Raw genomic sequence first — 9009 nt, 5'->3', positions numbered from 1 at the left:
CTAAAATTCAGTTTTGCTTTTTGCAATAGATAATACATTCAAAGGATTCAAACATCAAAATAGTAGAAATAAGAATGCATTGAGAAGTTGATTCCAGTCCCTGTCTCCTCTGTGGGGGCTCCTCTCCCACCTTGGGCATCTGCTTTTATTAGCGTCTCTTTATACAACATTTACTGTACTTCTGATGTATTTAACTATCCTATTGGTGAATGTTTAGGGCTTTCAGGGTTTTTTTTTTCTTTTTCTTTTTTTGGCGATCGCATAAAGCTGTAGTGACTATTCTCGTACGTACTTTTTGCACACGTTTGTGAGTGTATTTTGTAGGAAACATTCTTTAATTTTAATTTTTTTTAATGTTTTACTTATTTTTGAGAGCAAGTGAGAGACAGTGCATGAGTGGGGAAGGGGCAGAGAGAGAGAGAGAGAGAGAGAGGAGACACAGAATCCGAAGCAGGCTCCAGGCTCTGAGCTGTCAGCACAGAACCCAATACAGGGCTCAAACTCACGAACCCGCAAGGTCATGACCTGAGCGGAAGTCGGTTGCTTAGGAAGTTGGTCGCTTAATCGACTGAGTCACCCAGGCGCCTCCTGTAGGAAACATTCTTAGAGGTCACATCGCTGTATCAGAGGTGCCTGGGTGGCTCAGTTGATTAAACATCTTACTTCGACTGAGGTCATGATCTCGCGGTTCGTGAGTTCGAGCCCCACATCCGGCTCTGTGTTGACAGCTCAGAGCGTGGAGCCTGCTTCGGATTCTGTGTCTCCCCCTCTCTCTGCCCCCTCCCCTGCTCACACTCTGTGTCTCTCTGTCTCTCAATAATAAATAAACGTTGAAAAAAATAAAAAAAAACACAAAAAGATCGCTGCATCAAAGGACACGTAGGTTGAAAATTTTCAACTTCTTGCCAATTTGTCCTTCAAAGAACTTGCACGAATTTACACTCCTGTTGACAGTACATGAGCATATGTTGGCATCTTCTTGTTTCCACCTGCAAATGGTATTGTTACACTAAATTTTTTTTTGCCAATCTGATAGATGAAAAATAATCTGTTGCGGTATTTCATGATGATTGAAGCAGAACATCTTTTCAGGTGTTTTAAAGTGATGTCTATTCCTTTTTTTTTGTTTGTCACCATTTTTCTTTTTCTTATATTTAATTAATTTATTTTTACCATTTTTCTATTGGGTTGTTGGACATCTTCTCGATCTCTGAAAGTTCTTACATCATGTGGACATTAGCCTTCTCTCAGTTTGCCATTTTCTTTTGCTTTTGTATTTGTTTTGTCTGGTAGACATTTTCAAACTTTTGTGTAGTTATATTTGTTAGTTTTGAAATAATTCATGGAACATGTATCTCACTTAGATCTTAAAATCTTTTCAAAATTTCAAATGTTTTTCATGTTTTCTTTTGTATTTTTATAGTTTTATTTAATATTTAGATCCTTTATCTATCCAGAATACGTTTTAGTATAAGAAGTGAGGTCAGGATTTGACTTTTCCCCTCAGTATGCATAGCCAGCTGTCCCAACACTAGTTATAAAATAATAAAAAATTTCCTTATTGTTTTGAAATGCCAGCTTTTTTAATACACCAAATTTCGATATGTGTTTATTTCTAGACCCTCTATTCTTTCCATTGATTGGTTTGTCTATTCATGATTTGGTACTGAATTGTTTTTTTTTTTTTAAGTTTTTATTTATTTATTCAAGTGATCTATCCCTACACCCAACATGGGAATCGAACTCATGACTCTGAGATCAAGAGTTACACGCTCTTCTGACCGAGCCAGCCAGGCACCCCCAGTACCAAATTATTTTAATTACTGATTCTCTGTAATATGTTTTCATATGTAGTAGGGCTAGTCCCCATACCCGTTACTATTTCTTTTGCCAGAATTTTTCTGGCTATACTTACATGTTTCTTTTTTCACATGAACTTAAGATTTACTTGTTTTGTTCCAAGAAATATCCATTGGTACTTTATTTATTTATTTTTAAGTCCTCTCTACACCCGACGTGGGGCTCGAACTCAACATCCCTAGATCAAGAGTCACATGTTCCACAACTGAGCCAGCCAGCCTCCCCTCCTGTTGGTACTTTAATTGGGATTATATTACACTTATAGCATTAACTTAGGGAAAATTGATATCTTCCGTGAGTCTTTTAAATCAAGATCACATTATGACTTTCATTTACTCTGGGGCAGGCGCAGTAAATTCTCAGCAAGTATTTAATTCATTCCTTCTACGTTTTGCAGCTTCTTGTACAGGCAGGGCTACATACCTGGTTCTGGCTGGTGAAATATGAGCAAAGGTGACATGTGACACTTTGGGGCTGAGGCAGTGACAAACCCAAGCGTGGTTCTCTGCGTTCTCTTCCCTTGCTTTGGTGATCGTGGGAGCATGAGGCATCACGGGATGAAGGCAAGCCTATTGCTGAGCCACACGTGGAGGACAACTGTCTCCAACACTCACCCAGATACACAGCTGAGTTCAGGTGAGAAAAATAAGCTTGTGTTGTGTTAAGCCACTGAGATTTTGGTGGTGGTTGTTTCTGCAACGTTTAGCCTATTCTTTCTCTCTTTTTCTCTCTTCCTTCCTTCCCTCCTTTCCCCCTCCTTTCCCACCCCTCCCCTTTCTTTCTCTCCTCTATGCCCAACATAGGGCTTGAACTCACAGCCCTGCAATCAAGAATTGCACGCTGTCCCAGCTGACCAGCCAGGTGCCCCTAGCCTATGCTTTCTGTTACACCCTCAGTAGAGTTTTAATGTTTTACTCATAGATCCTGTGCATTTCTTATTAGGTTTATTTCCTTTTATTTTACCATTATAAATGAGGTTTCCTCCCTTCCTGTGTATTTTCTAATAGCTTGTGGTTTATGTATAGGAAAGCTATCAATTTTTATGTATTACGTCTGTAATCAGTCACCTTACTGAAGCTCTTGGATTTTTGAATAGATTTTTAGTTGATTCTCTTGGGTTTACCTTTCCTTTTTTCCTTTTTATTCTTATCTATTTGCTAGAATGGAGGTTGAAAACTAACTGCTGTAGGACCAGGTGTATTTTCTGTATTTGCAAGATAATTCAACCATCTTTTAAAAAAAATCGAGAGTTTGTGCCCATATATTAAAGCTGAAATTCCAGCTTCACTTGAAATTTTAGGTGGTTAGACAACACTGGGCTGGTATTCCTGCCGGGAAAAATACACTGGAGCGCATGAGCCTCTGCCCTGAGATAGGTCCTGATCCTAGAGTTTAGCCAGTCCCTATTTTTTAAATTTAATTTAATTTTTTAATTTTTATTTTTGAGAGAGAGAAACACAGAGCGTGAGCGGGAGAGGGGCAGAGAGGGAGAGGGAGACACAGAATCCAAAGCAGGCTCCAGGCTCTGAGCTGTCAGCATAGAGGCTGACGCGGGGCTCGAACCCACGAACCACGAGATCATGCCCTGAGCTGAAATCAGATGCTCATCTGACTGAGCCACCCAGGTGCCTCTAACTAGTCCCTGTTTTTAAAAACCTAATTATCTTCACTTTTAAAAATTACCTGCATGACCCCTGAAGGCATTTGAGTTTGTAACCTTGCTGGCACTTTCAGAAAGAAATTAAATAATACTGGTGATAGAAAGTATCCTTGACTTATTTCTGACTTTAATGGCAGGGCTTCTAGCATTTTACTGTGAAGTATGAAGTTGGTTCTTTCCTCTAACATTTTATTATGAACAATTCAGATACAGAAAAGTTGAAAGAATTGCGTAGGGAACACTCATTCCCAGCTCCTACTTGGCTACAATTAACATTTCATTATACTCGCTTTATTACATTTTTATCCATCTACCCTTCCCTTCTATCCATCAATCCATCTTATTTATTTATTTTTGATGCATTTCAAAGTAAATTGAAGACATCAGTACACTTTACCTCCAAAAATTTCAGCATACATGTCATTAACCAGAGGTCAATATTTGCTTTTTTTTTTTTTTTTGAGGTAAAATTTACATACAACTTAATGCGCAAATCTTAAGTATGCCATTCTATGAGTTTTGATAAATTCATGTTCTTGTGTAACCCAAACTCTTATCAGGATTTAGAATATTGCTATCATTCCAGAAAGTTCTGTTGTACTCTTTCCCAATTCAGTCCCTATCCCCCAACCTCAGGCAGCCACAGTTCTGATTTTTTTTCCACCACAGATCAGTTTTACCGATTCTAGAACTTGATATAAAAGGGATTGTACTCTTGTGTAAGTCTTCTTTCACAAAGCGTGTTTCTGAGACTCATCCATGTTGCCACAGATATCAACAGTTCTTTTTATTGTTGAATATTGTTTCATTGGTATGGACTGAATGTTTGCATCTCCCCCCAAATTCACATGTTGAAGCCCAAACTCCCAATGTGACGGTATTTGACTATGGGGCCTTTGGGAGGCAATTAGGGTTAGGTGAGGTCATTAAGGTGGAACCCTGGTCTGATGGGATCAGTGCCCTTATAAGAACAGACACCAGAGAGCTTGTTGTCTCTCTCCTCCATGTGAGCATGCAGGGAGAAGGCGGCCATTTGCAATCCAACAACAGAGCTCTCACCAGAACCTGACCATGCTAGCACTGTCTTCTTGGACTTTCAGCCTCCATCCAGGACCATGAGAAAATACATTTCACTTCTTTAAACTGCCCAGTCTATGGTATTTTGTTATGGCGGCCTGAGCAGATTCAGACACGCATTATATGACTATATCACCATTTGTTTAACCAGTATCCTGTTGTTTGGTCCTTTCCGGTTTGGGGCTAATATGAATAATAGTATTATGAACATTTATGTACAGGTCTTTTTGGGATATTTGCTTTCATTTCTCTTGGGAAAATTCTTAGAAGTAGGATTGCTGGATTGCAAGGTTGGTGTATATTTAGTTTTATAAGAAAGTAACAGACATTTTCTCCCTTTTTAATTTTTTTTTTTTTTTTTGAGAGAGAGTGTGTGAACAGGGGAGAGGGGCAGAGGGAAAGAGAGAGAATCCCAGGCAGCCTCCATGCTCAGTGTGGAGCCTGACGTAGGGATTGATCCCACAACCCTGAGATCATGACCTGAGCCAAAATCAAGAGTCAGACAGTCAACCGACTCAGCCACCCAGGTGCCCCCAGACCTTTTCTCCACATGTTTTGCATGTCCACAAACAATGTGTGGGAGTTCTGGTTGCTCTGTGTCCTTGTCAACACTCAGTGTGGTCTGGATTTTGTTTTGATGCCCAAGGTGTGTAAATCATGTTCATGAAATACCCATCTATTCCTATTTTATTAAGGGTTTTTTTTTTCTCTGTTTTTAAAATCTGGAAAGAATGTTGAAATGTATAAATTCTTTTCTAGCATCTATAAGATGATCCTTATTATTATTTTTTATTTGTTGTTATAGTGAATTACAGTAACAGATTTTCTAAAATTGAACCAGCCTTGCATTCCTGGGATGAACTCCATGTCGTCATGGTATGCTGGCTTTCTTTCTTTCTTTTTTTTTTTTTTTTAAATTTTTTTTTAACGTTTATTTATTTTTGAGACAGAGAGAGACAGAGCATGAATGGGGAAGGGGCAGAGAGAGAGGGAGACACAGAATCGGAAGCAGGCTCCAGGCTCTGAGCCATCAGCCCAGAGCCCGACGCGGGGCTCGAACTCACGGACCGCGAGATCATGACCTGAGCTGAAGTCGGACGCTTAACCGACTGAGCCACCCAGGCGCCCCTCTTTTTTTTTTTTTTAAAGATTTATTTATTTTTGAGAGACAGAATGCAAGTGGGGAAGGGGCAGAGACAGAGGGAGACAGAGGATCTGAAGTGGGCTCTGTGCTGACTGCAGTGAGCCCAATGCAGGGCTCAAACTCAGAGCTGTGAGATCATGACCTGAGCCGAAGTCGGATGCTCAACCTACTGAGCCACCCAGGTGGCCCTGTATGCTGACCTTCTAATATGTGGCAGCACTCTGGTCGCTCGTCTTCTATTTAGATTGTTATTAACTATTCGTAAGTAAGACAAACCAGCTTCATGTTGGGTTTTTCCTTTGTGAGTGTTTAATGTTATACTGGCTTTGAAAATGGATTCAGAAGCTTTTTTTTTTTTTTTTTTAGCATCCTGGGCTCTGACCCAGCGATTTTGGACTTGTGGTTTCTGTATGATTTTCTGTCTGTCGGTTGGTTGATTTTGGCATAAAAAAATAAATAAACGTTACTAGCAGGCATACTACCCGTTGTGTGGTCATCACACAATATGCTGTAGCCACAATATGCTGGGGCAGCACAGCTATTGGTTAAGAGCACAGGCTCCGAACCCTGGTGGGGCCACATTCTAGCTCTGCCATTTTCTGGCAGCGTGGGGGCAGCTGGGGCTCCAGGAGCCAAATGCCTGGGGCGTGGTAAAGAGACAAAGAAGTTCTCATCTATGACACGGGGACAGTAATAGTATCTACTTCCCAGGGGGAGTTAGGGGATGGATGCAGTGCCGGGTGAGGGTACCAGCTGAGAGCCTGGTACACAGTAAGCTTGTGGGAGACACGATGGTGAAGCTGGTTCTAACCCCTCAGTCAAGTGGAATCAGTCAAACCCTTGCAGTTCTCTGTCAATCCACAGAATTCGTGTCCTTTCCTTGGGAGCAGCTTTTTCTTATCGTTTCCCCTAGACACAGGGTGAGGATGTGAGAAGAGCCAGCCCAAGTTCCCCGGGGAAGTTCAGCTGGGTTGGTGATAGGAGCCGTCTTCCAGATGGGTGCAGCCAGACTTGCTCGGACCCACAGAGATTAGGTACCAGGCGTGACGTCTTCTCTGTCACCCATTTCCTTGCCCTGCTCCCTGCTTTCCTTGAAGGTGTGAAGCTGACGAGTGCTCTGGAGCAGGCTAGGTTCCTGGATGTTGCTGGATTTTCTGTTTTGTTTTTTTTTTTTCTTCTTCCTGTATCGAATGATTCTAGTTAATTAAAAACATTTTTTTAAATGTTTATTTATTTTTGAGAGACAGAGACACAGAGTGTGAACAGGGGAGGACGGAGAGAGAGGGAGACACAGAATTGGAAGCAGGCTCCAGGCTCTGAGCTGTCAGCAGAGAGCCCGATGTGGGGCCCTAACCCACAAACGGTGGGATCATGACCTGAGCCAAAGTCGGATGCTCAACCCACTGAGCCACCCAGGTGCCCCAGCTAGTTAATTTTTTTAGAAGCTGGGTTTAAGACTTTCCTCTTATCATCCTGCCTCGGCAGGGTGGGGGGGGGGGTGGATGGCTTCCTGGCTCTCCCCACTGAAGAGGCAAGAAAGCGTGGGAGGTGGAGGGGGGACAGAGGATGCTTTGGAAGGGTGTGAGCAGGTGTTTGAGAAGAGGCAGGATGGCCACTAGATATGGACACTGCGGTAGGGATTCAGGCAGTGGATGATGGGGGTGTCTGGAGAGTGAGGTGGGGGACTGTGATTAACTAGTGGAAAGGTCTTCGAAGGTGGATGGAACTGGGTACCTGGGTGGCTCAGTCAGTTCAGCATCCAACTTCAGCTCAGGTCACGATCTCACGCTTCGTGAGTTCAAGCGCCGCATCAGGCTCTCTGCTGTTAGTGCAGAGCTGGCTTTGGATCCTGTGTCCCCTCTCTCTCTCTCTGCTCCTCACCACTTGCCCTCTCTTTTTCTCAAAAACAAATGAACGTTAAAAAAAAAAAAAGGTAGACAGAACTAATTAACACATTCCATAATACAATAGTGTGATCTCTGGCAGGTAACTGCTTTTCCGTGCTTCAGTTTTCCCATCTGTGAAATGGGTACAATAATGGGCTAAAATGCTGTTTCTTTTCACCCAGAGATTCTGTGAAGCAGGAAGGATTTTCCTGACGTTTAGCCAGAAGAACCCTTGTTTTTAGCACCTGCCTCACCTTGCAGCTCACCCCTGTCTTTCCCACGAAGCACAGAGTGTGCTTGGGTTTAGAGGTTTCCACCTTAGAGATGATCTGGGGGCTATGGCTACAGGGCCAGGGACACATGTCACTGTGAGTGGGTCCTGCTGTGGATGCGGGAGGTTTCTGTTATATTTGGCCTCATTGGCTACTTCCCTCCAATTCTGTAAATCAGATATGCAGGCATCATTGGAGTGTCCACTTTGGCAAAAAGACCTTCCTTAGGCTAGAAATGCAGCTGCCTGGGGGCCTGAGGAAAGTCAGGTTTGCGTGTTCATTCCATTGTGCTGGGGACAAAGAGAACACAGTTGAGGACCAGTGCGAACCTTTGCATTTTTGGGTGTTCAGCTGATGATTTACGATGCAAAAATTTCCAAGAGAGGAAAGATTTGGAGCTTGATGTACAAGCCTGTCTTGAGGTTTGATGGTTAAACGTTATATTCTAGAACTACAAGATGTAATAATAAAAAAATTTGGGAAAATTTCCCTATAATGGCAGATGGAGATTAAAATGCATTTGGGGACATTTCCAACATACATGAACATAGTGGATGAAAGCAAGTCCTCAACAAGCTAACCTGTGGGAGCCAAGCTCTGCCCTCACACCTCCACCTGAGGGGGCCATTTAAGAGGCATAAAGGCCTGTAGTTAATTAGATTGTAAGGGAGGGAGGGGTAAGAATCAAACAGTCCCCAGGAGCAGGTTGGTGAGATAAAGCCATCCTGAGACAAAAGTAGTTTTGGTTTGGAGTTTCGGAGTATAAAAGATGCCAGTGAATATCTAACCAGAGCCAATATGGACAGAGAATGTTGCCCATTGTGCAGTGGCGGTAAACCGAACTTGGAAACACAAAGATTTCTAGAGGCTATCTAAGGAGTCAAGTGTCCTTGAGAAAATCATGCCCGTCTCTTTGCCCCGGACTTCCACATGGATCCTCTCCATCTGGATCCAAGCACCCTGTTATTCGGGCTGGGCTGGCACGAACACCACCAGGATTATAGAATCACCTTCTGCAGGTGCTAATTAGCAATGTGGAGGAGAGAAGCCTTAAATCCTAGCCACTGGCAGTGTCCCATGAGCTGCATGGGAGGGAGATCTGGCTGTACC

At 42.7% G+C, this 9009-nt stretch overlaps 1 long non-coding RNA gene across 1 annotated transcript in view; it reads left to right on the top strand.

Annotated features, from left to right (window-relative positions):
• Window positions 1-2146: 2146 nt before the first annotated feature.
• LOC113599412 (uncharacterized) overlaps window positions 2147-9009 on the top strand; it is a 59545-nt gene continuing 52682 nt past the window's right edge. The window contains exon 1 of the long non-coding RNA XR_008294043.1: window positions 2147-2496. This is a non-coding gene — a long non-coding RNA (uncharacterized LOC113599412). The remainder of the gene's footprint in view (window positions 2497-9009) is intronic.

The sequence above is a fragment of the Acinonyx jubatus genome, chromosome C1 (assembly GCF_027475565.1).
Source record: "Acinonyx jubatus isolate Ajub_Pintada_27869175 chromosome C1, VMU_Ajub_asm_v1.0, whole genome shotgun sequence".
Lineage (NCBI taxonomy): Eukaryota > Metazoa > Chordata > Mammalia > Carnivora > Felidae > Acinonyx > Acinonyx jubatus.
The sequence above is the reverse complement of the archived record's forward strand: the minus strand, read 5'-3'. Positions and strand labels throughout refer to the sequence as shown.